This window comes from Triticum urartu, chromosome 1A, assembly GCF_056163025.1.
Source record: "Triticum urartu cultivar PI428250 chromosome 1A, HENAU_Tu73, whole genome shotgun sequence".
In the NCBI taxonomy this organism is placed as follows: Eukaryota; Viridiplantae; Streptophyta; class Magnoliopsida; order Poales; family Poaceae; genus Triticum; species Triticum urartu.
The window spans coordinates 559650873-559663274 of NC_141873.1; the positions used below are offsets into that span (position 1 = coordinate 559650873).

General features: G+C 42.6%; 1 long non-coding RNA gene across 2 annotated transcripts; it reads left to right on the forward strand.

Moving 5' to 3' along the window:
• The first annotated feature begins 7514 nt into the window (after positions 1–7514).
• Positions 7515–8334, forward strand: LOC147992723 (uncharacterized). Of its 2 annotated transcripts, none has more exons than XR_015615395.1 (2): positions 7515–7721; positions 7950–8334. It is a non-coding gene; the product is annotated as an uncharacterized LOC147992723 (long non-coding RNA). The 2 variants fall into 2 exon arrangements; XR_015615394.1 differs by having other exon boundaries at positions 7956–8334.
• Positions 8335–12402: the final 4068 nt, after the last annotated feature.

Genomic DNA, 12402 nt, shown 5'->3' on the forward strand with positions numbered 1-12402 from the left:
CTTGGTGTAGGGGACGCACAAGAGCTCATTCATCTCCCTTGACACCTTAACCGGCACTGTGTCTAGTACCACATCCATATTGTTAGTACCTTCATATGTGTACAAAGATGTATAAAAGTCTTGTACCATGGCCTTTAGCTCGTGGGGATCAATGGATATTACCCCAAGAGAATTTTGCAAAGCTTTTATCATGTTCTTCTTTCTCCTTATGCTTGCTCTTAAATGAAAAAAATTGTGTTCTTCTCGCCAGACGTTAGCCACTGAATTTTGGACCTTTGCCTCCACATCAATTCCTCTCGGTGATAGAGTTCCATCAGTTTCTCATTTATCTAGAGCTCAATATGGGTTGGAGCCGTGCGATTGAGGTCTGACTGAAGTTTCTCAAGTTCCTTTTTCAGGTCCTTGATCTCCTTACGGACACAGCCAAAGGTGTTTCTATCCCAGCACCATAAGTCACTCGATATAGCATGCAACTTTTCCTTGAGCTGTTCCACCGTTGTGCACAAACCCTTTTCTGACCATACTGTAAGCTATAGGCAACACCATCACATTGTACCTACTTAATTAGATGACATGTGTCATCAAGGACGGGCCATCCCGCAAATTCAGTTAGGGCCCAAATGCATGGGGCACAGATATTTACCAAACTGGAGCCCAACTAGTAAAATATTGGGCTTCAGTGCAGGAAAAATACAAATTTACTAACGGGCCTTAGGCCCCCGCTCAGCCCAACTTGGGTCCGCCCTTCTATGCCATTCATATTTGATAAATCTAACTTTAGCTCAAAAAATAAAAAATCTAACCAGTGGCTAAAAATAGGAGCCTCGTATAGATGGATGAGTAGCAAATAGATGCCATGTATATGATAGATTGGTGAGCATTAACTCCCTACCATATTTGCTTTCTCTATACAAGAACAAGAGAGGCTTTGCAATGCCACCACAACCAAAAAACTCACAAAGAGGGCTTAAACACGCAAGAACTGTAACTTGCCAACGGTAACTCTCCTCCATGGCGCTTCTCAAGGACCCGAGAGCTCTCTTTTTGGCGGCCATTGTGGTGATCGCTATGGTCATGCCATCATGCTATATTGTACAAGGTATAGTCATCAACGTCTCTTCATAGGCATATTAGGATATGGAAAAGTTGATTTAGAATACATGTCTATATATAGATATATAATACATGTCACATTTTCATCATCGTCTCTACACATGCATCAACGTCATCATTGCTATACCTTTTCGTGCATTTTAAATATATTTATAATACATGTCTATATATGCATACATTGGATGGACCGCGTACTAACGATGATGTTGCGATTTGCGCAAAGCAGCTGTAGGTGCAGGGGTGTGCAACCAGGTCTTGCCATGCACGGACAACACGTGCAAAGTCTATTGCCAGAAGTTGGGGTACAAGGACTCCAAGGCACAGTGCAAGCCTGGGAACCTGAAGAAAGGTGTGTCTTATGACAACTGTTGCTGTCTAAAGTCAGAACCTGTCATCCACGGGTTGTCTTCGGACTTGAACTGATCCATCAGTTTCACCTTTTCTTGTGAAGACAACATCTTGATCAAGCTTGACTTCGTCCTGATATCGATTGTTGAAATGTTTATCCAACCGTCTCAATCTTGTGTGTAACTCATTATTAATATGGTGAACCATTGTGGTGTTCAAGACAATAAACATATTGTTTCTGGAGAGTACACCTGACATAATTTTGGCATACAGCGCTTCATATGTACATATCTCTATTTCTAAAAGGGGGGTTGGTTGTTTCTCCTCGCCGGTTTATTTTTGTCTAGTTTATTTTTTTCCTAACCTCCCACCACCCCCTCCACTAGATTTTTCTCCCTCCCATTAAAAACCAAATCTCATTCAACCAGTGAGATCTTATTACATGCTTGTTTTGTCATGTGTTGATTCAATTCGATTACGTAAATAATAGGTAATTAAGAATTCAGATGTCCCACCATATATGTGAGATCACCTTCCGAAAAGACAGACAAATTTTTTTTCTCAATAATCTTCCAAAACAAAATCAGGTATTCCTTAATAACAAATTGTTAATCCCGCACACTCACTATGCCATTTATTATAATCATTATATCTAGTATCAGTTGGCAACAAAAACTTTTCTAATACAACAACAATAACATATATTTTTCTGATCTTACCAAATCACATATATTTTCTTATCTTACCTAATCACATATATCTCTACTATTAAAGGGGAGTTGGTAGACCGCATGCGCACAACCCTGTGGAGGTACGCCGTGCGTGACACCATGGAGGACGTCGTGGCTAGACCTAATGTCGGTGTGATTCTTGAGAATGCCAGAGCATGGAACAGGGCGTCGAGGACGGCTGTGGTGGCATGCGGGTCATCGGACCGCCATGTACATGATGTGTTCGTGGACGCGGTTATATTATATTTACTTTCAATCACATAGAGAGTTAGGCGAGCTACATTCTCAAATTAAATGTGTGCATTCAAATGTTAAGAAATTAGTTAAGAAAATTTGTCCAACAATACTCGGTAGGCCTTGTAGAAATGAATCCACTACAAAAGCGTCTTTACCACCAAGGCTCAATCGAACTATACATGACGCACGTAAAATGTGTAATATCCCTATTATCAAAAGGAATATTTATGTAGTTGTCATACGTAGCAGCCGACAATGCAAAAAATATTTGGAAATCGAATGCTGAATCAATTTGGAAATCAAACAATTAATGCAACAGACGTCTATGGTGCCCTGTGGATTAAAGGAATTGGTGCATCCAGTAATCGCATGTGACGTCTTGGCAGTTGTCACTCGACCAATCAGAAGTGGCACAAAATAAGCCATCAAACTTTGATTATATCCGTGTACACTCCATATATGTGTTTACAAGTTTTCATCTTGCAAGTTTTAATTCTGGTCAAATTTATATCTAAGTTATTATAAGTAAAATCAACAACTTCTTAAAATACTTCGAAGGCAACAACAATATAATGTCCAAGAAGGCAACCAAGCCACTATGTCCATCCACAAAGAAATATAATCTGCACGACTGATTATATGGTGGATCCTAAATTAGAAAGACTGTGATCAAAATCTAAGTATTCATACAAAGTCGACCTGGAAAGATGAATAGCCCGTCTGAAATAGCTCACCCAATATGAGTACACATACTGCGTATTGGGATACTTCAGAGATAATTCACCAAAAAGTGATACTTTGGCGATGATATCATCACATATGTTAGTAAAAATCATTCAAGCTCCATCACTATGTAGATGCTTCCATGGTTCAACGGTTCTCTTTACTGACTTAGAAAATCAGACATGGTGGTTAGTTATATCTAAATTGATCCATTTCATTAGCATATTTATCTCTTTTTAGAGAAGTTTCACTAGAAAATCTATGTACAATACTAGATACAATCTATTTCATTAGGTGAAAAATCATACTGTTTAATTTAAAACTCATTTAGATAGAAATAATTTTATTAGGTAATATAGAATAACAACTCAAATTTAGTATGAAATTCCAAGCAGAAAAATTTGGAAGTTGATTTTTGTAAATATTACAAAACCTACAAATACCTACGCCTTATGATCTTTTAAATGTAAAACCGTCTACTAGATTTACGGTAAGTTTAAGCTAAAATCGACATGTGGGATAACAATAAAATGACATGGATATTTTTATTATTCTCAGTGACATAGACTGAGAATAAGATTGTTGGCTCTCGACGCTATTCAAACAACATACACAATAAGAATAAGATGAGTCGACACATAAGCATATGAAGACATGACATATCATAGAAAAACAGCCCTGTAATCTAATACAATGTAAGGACTAAGCGGTCACTTGGTTTAGTCAAGGGTTAACATAATTTTACATAATTTATCTTTCGTAAACAATTTCTCTGAAAAAGATTGATCATAAGATAGAATATGATCGATGGGGAAAATTTGGTGAGAAAAGGTAGAAGATCACCATAAAAAGCAGTGGTCTCCATGTCAAGCCATGAAGACCAATTCAATCAATCATTTGGTAATCATCCCTTTTTGTAGGGTACAAGGGAGAAGATTCCTATATGATAATTTCTAGGATACCATTTCAAAAAGAGGAAGAGCCATCTTAGATCACTCTAAAGTTTCAATGTAATGTGACTTTTCATTAAAGAAATTGGAGAGGATGCGCCGGATGTTTTCTTCTGTTTGTGTTGGTACATGACACCTCAATTCCAGGATATTTCATTTTCCTTTATCTTTTTAGTTCATGGGTGAACATGACCTTAGTGAATGTCGCCATCTCTCCACAAAATTTTCATTTTCTGGCTATATTTTGAATGATTGTTGACTTGCGAGCCAAAGTCTCCAGGAACACCAATATTGAATTTAAAAGTATGTTTATATCTAGCCGCGCAAACGCGCGGGTCACCCTGCTGGTTAGTACATGAAAATAAGAATGGTTTAAGAACATATCAGAAAATTGTAACTTGCCTCAAGGGATATGGGAACAGGCTCTGCAGCTCGCAGCGAAAGAGGCTCGTAGTAGATGGCAGGGGCGGCACGGTAGTGCACGTAGGCGACCAGAACCTACAGGAACTTGGCGAGGATGGCCTCCTATGAGCCTGATGACCCACTGGTATAGGCGATCAATCGTAATCCTTTCGATAAGTAAAAGTGTCGAACCCGGCGAGGAGCAGAAGCAAATGATAAGCGGTCTTCACCAAGGTATTCTCTACAAGTACTAAAAGTAGCGGCAACAAATAGTTTGACAGCAAGATAATTCATAACAAGTAACAAGTAGCAATAGTAACAAAGATGCAGTAAGGTGGCCCAATTCTTTTCATAGCTAAGGACAACCCAGAACGTTCTCTTATATGAAGCAAAGCGTTCTCGAGGACACATGGGAATATTATCTAGTCACTTTCATCATGTTTAGTTGATTCATGTTCGTCAATTTGATAATTTGATATGTGGGTGGACCAGTGCATGGGTGTTGTTCCTAATTGAACCAGCTTCCCACTTATGATTACCCCCTCTTGCAAGCATCCGCAACTACGAAAGAAGAATTAAGATAAATCTAACCATAGCATGAAACATATGGATCCAAATTAGCCCCTTACGAAATAACGCATAAACTAGGGTTTAAGCTTCTGTCACTCTAGTAAACCATCATCTACTTTTTACTCCACAATGCCTTCCCTTAGGCCCAAGTATGATGAAGTGTCATGTAGTCGACGTTCACATGACACCACTAAAGAAAGCAACAACATACATATCATCAAAATATCGAACGAATACTAACTTCATATGATTACTTATAACAAGACTTCTATCGTGTATTCAAGAACAAAAGTAACTAATCACAAATCATATTCATGTTCAAGATCAGAGGGGTATTGAATATCATTAAGGATCTGAACATATAAGCTTCCCCCAAAATAAACGAACTAGCATCAACTACGAGATGTAATCAACACTACTAGCAACCCACAGGTATCAATCTGAGGTTTTGGGACCATAATTAAATACAAGAGATGAACTAGGGTTAGAGATGAGATGGTGTTGGTGAAGATGTTGACGAAGATTGGTCCTCCCACGATGATATGATCATTGGTGATGTCGATGGCTTCGATTTCCCCCTCTCGGTGGGAAGTATCCCCGACGGAATCGCTCCGCCGTAGAGTAAAAGTGCTCCTGGCCAGGTTCTGCCTTGAGACGACGATGCTTCATATAGCAGAAGATGGGTACCGAAGACCAGCTATGGGCCCCACAAGGCATCAGGGCGTGCCTAGGGGGTGGCCGCGCCCCATTGCCTTGTGGGTAACTGGTGGTTCCCCTCTGGTATTTCTTTGCTCTAGTATTTTTTATATATTTCATAAAAAAATTCGGTGAAGTTTCAGGTCATTTGGAGCTCTGTAGAATAGGTGTCTCTGTTGTAGCTTTTTCAGGTCGAGAATTCCAGCTGCCGGCAATCTCCCTCTCCATGTAAATCTTGCAAATTAAGAGAGAAAAGGCATTATAATAGCATCATAAAGTGAAATAATGACCAAAAACATTATAAATATTAGTAGAAAAACATGATGCCAAATGGACGTATCAGAGCCCAGGTCGATGTCCTCAAATCAGCAACCCGTCAAGGCTTCTAGAATGGCAGACATGACTTGGCGGCGCCGCCCGCACCGGGTGAAACCATGCCAAGGGATAGGGGACAGACACTAGGACACAAGCGTCGCCAGAGCCGCCGGTGGCACACAGACGGGATGAGCTGGCGGAGGGAATCAAGCGAGGGACAGATGGGGGCCTTGCCGGCGCAGGGCCATCCATGCATGGTGGAGGCACGACCGTAGCTTTCTATCGATTGGTTGTTCTCTGGGGAGAAACAATCGGTAGGGGGAACGTATGTGGGTGGGAGAAGATGGTGGGAGATGCAAGAAAAAACCGGTCAAAAATAAAACGGGGTACCATGCTACCAACTCCCTCTTTAGGAGTAGAGATTCTTAAACCATGCACTCACCCATCTCACTAAGTCATGCATGTCTGCCACATCATGATTAGTCAGGTAATTATCCATGTCATGTATCTTAGACAAATTCGTGTCATCCTATTCATGTGCTATGAAAAATTGAACAACAAATATTGATCATTAGGATGTATTAAAGAATGAAAATATGAATTGAAGAAGGCAATACGTGTATGCAAATATTGGCTGGTGTGTCATCTATTCATAAATAATAAAGCATTTTTTCTTGAAAAACTCCACAATTTTATAAGACTTTTTGGATATATGTTTATGGAAATGAAAAAGAATATCAAATATTAATCTCAGAGTCTTACTTGACATGTTTTTTCATTTGAGAAATTAATTTAGTTTATTTTAAAAATCCTTGAACCCTTAAGTTGCCAACTTCACAAAATAAATGTTAGGATGCAGTAATATTATTTCAATAACTACCTTTCATTTAGTGTTTCTACAACAACATGGGGGGAATCATCTAGTTTGATCAAAGCACATGGATTGTAATCCATACAATAATGTACATAATATAGCTATGTTTTTTTTCACTTTAACAAGTGCACGGAAGGCCTAGTCCACAGCAGGTCCGCATCAACACCGAGTTCAGATTGAAGAAACCAGGACGCTGTAAGTAACACCATCACATTGTACGTACTTAATTGGATGGCATGTGTCATCAAAGATGGACCCATCCCACAAATTCAGTGAGGGCCCAAATGAATGGGGCACGGAAATTTACCTAATTGGAGCCCAACTAGTAAAATATTGGGCTTCAGTGTAGAAAAAATAAAAATTTACTAAGGGGTCTTAGGCCCCTGCTCAGCCCAACATGGGTCCGCTCTTCTATGCCATTCATTTATGAAAAATCTAACTTTAGCTCAAAAAAAATCTAACTAGTGGCTAAAAATAGGAGCCTCCTATAGATGGATGAGCAGCAAATAGATGCCATGTATATGATAGATTTGTGAGCATTAACTCCATACCAGATTTGCTTTCTCTATATAATCACAAGCAAGGAGACTTTGCAATCCCACCACAAGCACAAAACTCACAAACAGGGCTTAAATACGAAACAAATTGTTACTTGCCAAGGGTATCTCTCCTCCATGGTGCTTCTCAAGGACCCGAGGGCTCTCTTTTTGGCGGCCATTGTGGTGACCGCAATGGTCATGCCATCATGCTTTGTTGCACAAGGTATAGTCATCAACATCTCTTCGCAGGCATATTAGGATATCAAAAAGTCGATTTAGAATACATGTCTATATATAGATTTATAATACATGTCACGTTTTCATCAATGTCTCTTCACATGCATTAACGTCATCATTGCTATACCTTTTTCGTGAATTTTAAGTAGTTTTATAATACATGTATATATATGCATACATGGGATGGACAGCATACTGACGATGGTGTTGGCAGCTGCAGGTGTAGGGGTATGCAACCAGATCTTACCATGCACGGAAAACACGTGCAAAGTCTACTGCCAGAAATTGGGGTACAGGTTCTCCAAGGCACAGTGCAAGCCTGGGAACCTGAAGAAAGGTGTGTCCTATGACAACTGCTGTTGTCTAAAGTTAGAACCCGTCATCCACGGGTAGTCCTCGGACTCGAACTGATCTATCGGTTTCACCTTTGCTTGTGAAGACATCTCGATGGATCAAGTTTGACTTCATCCTCATAACGATTATTGAAATGTTTATCCAACCGTCTCGATCTTGTGTGTAACTCATTATTAATATGGTGAACGATTGTGGTGTTCAAGATAATAAAGATACTATTGCAGCAGGGAGTACACCTGACATAATTTTGGCGTCCAACAGTTCATATGTTCATATCTTTGCTCCTAAAATGGGAATTGCTAGCTTCTCATCACCATTTTATTTTCACATGGTTTAATTTTTCCTCACCTCCCACCACCCCATCCCACTGGACCCCCCCCCCCCCCCCCCACCACCAATTAAAATACCAAATCTCATTAAACTGGTGAGATCTTATTTGGTGCTTCCTTTGGTAGGTATGGATTCAATTCAATTACCTAAATAATAGGTAATTAAGAATTAGATATCGCACCATATATGTAAGATCACCTTCCTAAAAGATAGACACAGGATTTTCTCTATAAGCTTCCAAAACAAAATCAGATATACCTTAGTAACAAATTGCTAATCCTGCAAACTATGAGATTGATTATTATAATCATTACATCTGCTATTCCACAAATTTTCTAATACAATTAAAATAACATGTCTTCCTTATCTTACCAAATCACATATATTCTTATCTTACCAAATCACATACATCTCTACTATTAAAGGGGTGTTGGTAGGCCGCATGCGCACATCCTTGCAAAGCGACGCTGTGCGTGACACTATGGGCTCCTGGGCCTCGTCGTTAAATTGTGGAAGTAACTTGCGCTTCGGGTAGCTCTTTGGGGGTGCGAGGCCGTATTCCTCGGCTGACAGGACGTCAGTCCATCTGTCGTTGAGCAAATCCTGGTCAGCTTGAAGTTGTTGCTGCCTCTTTTTCAGGCTTCTTGTCGTGGCAATTAGCCGGCGCTTAAAGCGCTCTTGTTCGAGGGGTTCCTCCGGCACGAGGAAATCTTCGTCGCTGAGGCTCACGTCCTCTTCGGAGATCGGTAGGTAATTACTATCCTCCGAGTCCTCGTACCCGACAGGATCGTCGGGGTTTACCTGCCCATCCTCCCAATCATCCTGTTCGAATGTTGGCTCTACAGGGGCTTCAGGGTCTTCGGGGTTCTCTGGGATGTTATTCTCTTCGGTGCCGGTATTGCTCTCTTTTTGGCGACGTGATTTTGAGCGGCGCCTCTGACGTTGATGTTTTGGAGGTGCTTCGGCAGGCTTGTCCTCAACCGGATTCTCTTTGCCATCGTCGCCATCCTACTTGGGTGTGTCCACCATGTACACTTCGTATGTGGAGGTGGCCGTCCACCGTCCGGTAAACGGAGGGTTTTCGCCTTGTTCATCTCCGGCGTCCTTGTCCATACCGTCGATGTCTTCGGATGCATAATCCAGCATGTCGGTAGATCCTCGACAGTGGCTATGGAGTGGGTGGTGGGTGGGACGTAAATTTCCCCGCTCTCAGCCCCTAGTCTGGGTTGGGCATAATTCGGAAGCGATCCTTCCGTAATGGCAAGTGATCGCATTAAGTCTAGAGCCTCGTCTAAAGGCGAGGGTTGGACAGAGAAGCAGGAGTCCGTGGGGTCATCCGGAGTTGGAGCCTCCTGGCGGCGCCCACTCGGCACGGACCTGGAGAGTTCGGACTTAGAGTCCGGCGGAGTGTCCGGCGCTTCTCCGGTTGCAAACTCCATAAGTGCAGAGAGTCCGGCGGGCTCTAAACTCCCGTCTTTGGACCTGATGGTGTGACGCCCCCGATTTAATCGTACACTAATCATACACGCAAACGTGTACGATCAAGATCAGGGACTCACGGGAAGATATTACAACACAACTCTGCAAATAAAATAAGTCATACAAGCATCATATTACAAGCCAGGGGCCTCGAGAGCTCGATCATAGACGAGTCAACGGAAGCAACAATATCTGAGTACAGACATAAGTTAAACAAGTTTGCCTTAAGAAGGCTAGCACAAACTGGGATACAGATCGAAAGAGGCGCATGCCTCCTGCCTGGGATCCTCCTAAACTACTCCTGGTCGCCGTCAGCGGGCTGCAGGTAGTAGTAGGCACCTCCCGAGTAGTAGTAGTCGTCATCAACGGTGGCATCTGGCTCCTGGACTCTAATGTCTGGTTGCAGAAATCGGATATAGGAAAGGGGAAAAGGGGGAGAAAAGCAACCGTGAGTACTCATCCAAAGTACTCGCAAGCAAGGAGCTACACTACATATGTATGCATTGGTATCAAATGGAATAAGGGTATAATATGTGGACTGAACTACAGAATGCCGGAATAAGAGGGGGATAGCTAGTCCTGTCGAAGACTACGCTTCTGGCAGCCTCCGTCTTGCAGCATGTAGCAGAGAGTAGACTGAAGTCCTCCAAGTAGCATCGCATAGCATAATCCTACCCGGCGATCCTCTCCTCGTCGCCCTGTTAGAGAGCGATCACCGGTTGTATCTGGCACTTGGAAGGGTGTGTTTTATTAAGTATCCGGTTCTAGTTGTCATAAGGTCAAGGTACAACTCCAAGTCGTCCTGTTACCAAAGATCACGGCTATTCGAATAGATTAACTTCCCTGAATGGGTGCACCACATAACCCAACACACTCGATCCCATTTGGCCGGACACACTTTTCTAGGTCATGCCCGGCCTCGGAAGATCAACACGTCGCATCACTACCTAGGCACAACAGAGAGGTCAGCACGCCGGTCTAAATCCTATGGCGCAGGGGTCTGGGCACATCGCCCATTGCACACCTGCACGTTGCGAGGGCGGATGGAAGCAGAACTAGCCCCCTTAATACAAGAGCAGGCTTACGTTCCAATCTGGCGCGCGCCGCTCAGTCGCTGACGTCACGAAGGCTTCGGCTGATACCACGACGTCGAGTGCCCATAACTGTCCCCGCGTAGATGGTTAGTGCGTATAGGCTAGTGGCCAGACTCAGATCAAATACCAAGATCTCGTTAAACGTGTTATCTTGAAATAACCGCGAACGCCGACCAGGGCCAAGCCCACCTCTCTCCTAGGTGGTCTCAACTTGCCCTGTCGCTTCGCCACAAAGATCCACTCGCGGGTACTCCTACGAGCCGACCCGTCTTTTAGTCATCACATGTATCATGTATAAGGTATATAGTATATACCCGTGATCACCTCCTGAGTGATCACGGTCCGACAGTACAGCATGGCAGACGGACAAGAATGAAGGGCCACTGATGATAAACTAGCATCCTATACTAAGCATTAGGATTGCAGGTAAAGGTAACAACAGTAGTAGCAAGGACAGGCTATGCATCAGGATAGGATTAACGGAAAGCAGTAACATGCTACACTACTCTAATGCAAGCAGTATAGAGGAGAGTAGGCGATATCTGGTGATCAGGGGGGGCTTGCCTGGTTGCTCTGGCAAGAGAGAGGGGTCGTCAACACCGTAGTCGTACTGGGTAGCAGCGGCGTCGATCTCGGTGTCTAGCGAGAGAAGAGGGGGAAGAAACAATAAATATAATGCAAACAAATGCATGACGATGCATGACATGACAAAGCGTGATGCTAGGTGTGCCCTAACGCGGTACGAGGTGGTGCCGGTGAAGGGGGGAAACATCCGGGAAAGTATTCCCGATGTTTCGCGTTTTCGGACAGATGAACCGGAGGGGGAAAGTTGCGTGTTCGATAGGTTAGGGGTGCGTGGCGGACGAACGGGCTGCGTATCCGGGTTCGTCTCGCCGTTCTGAGCAACTTTCATGTACAAAGTTTTTCCATCCAAGCTACGGTTTATTTTATATTAATTTTCAAAGTTTTTAATTCAATTTTAGAAATAACATAATTAATTTAATTTAGTAAATGTCATTATGATGTCAGCATGAGGTCAGCGTGATGTCCTCAGTCATCCAGTCAGTTGACTTAGTCAAACTGACAGGCGGGTCCCACTGTCATAGGCACAATATCCTAATTAACCTAATAATTAGTTTAATTAGTTAATTAGGTTAACTAATGTTTAATTATCTTAAATAAACATGATTAATTAAGTTAATTGTATAATTAATTAATTAATTAATATTTTTATTTTTTTTTGTTTTTGTTTTTCGTTCTAATATCCTTGGTGGTGGACCCCAGCTGCCAAGGGGCCAGAGGCCATAGCGGGCGCGGGCACAGCCGATACGGGCGTGGGCGCCGGGTCGCCTGGACCTGGCCGCGCGCGGGCTGGCCGGCGGCCACGACAGAGAAGCCGCAGCCGGCCGG